This window comes from Sinocyclocheilus anshuiensis, unplaced genomic scaffold (assembly GCF_001515605.1).
Source record: "Sinocyclocheilus anshuiensis isolate Anshui unplaced genomic scaffold, SAMN03320099.WGS_v1.1 scaffold457, whole genome shotgun sequence".
NCBI classification, from domain to species: Eukaryota; Metazoa; Chordata; class Actinopteri; order Cypriniformes; family Cyprinidae; genus Sinocyclocheilus; species Sinocyclocheilus anshuiensis.
The window spans coordinates 3,969,328-3,969,549 of NW_015537939.1; positions in this window are offsets into that span (position 1 = coordinate 3,969,328).

Genomic DNA, 222 nt, shown 5'->3' on the forward strand with positions numbered 1-222 from the left:
TTTTGAAAACGCCACCGTTGTCGTTTCCGTGTAAACACCCAAAACATGAATCTTTGAAAACGGTGATGTCATGCGCGTGCGTAGTATGTGTTAGGTATGTAGACATACTCAGTACGTGTCGATTTTAAAGGCAAGCGCGAACAAATATATACAACAATGGCGGAGTATATGGTACTGTTGTTGCTGCTCAAGAGTTTGCTAACGCTTCTTCAGCAAAGTGTG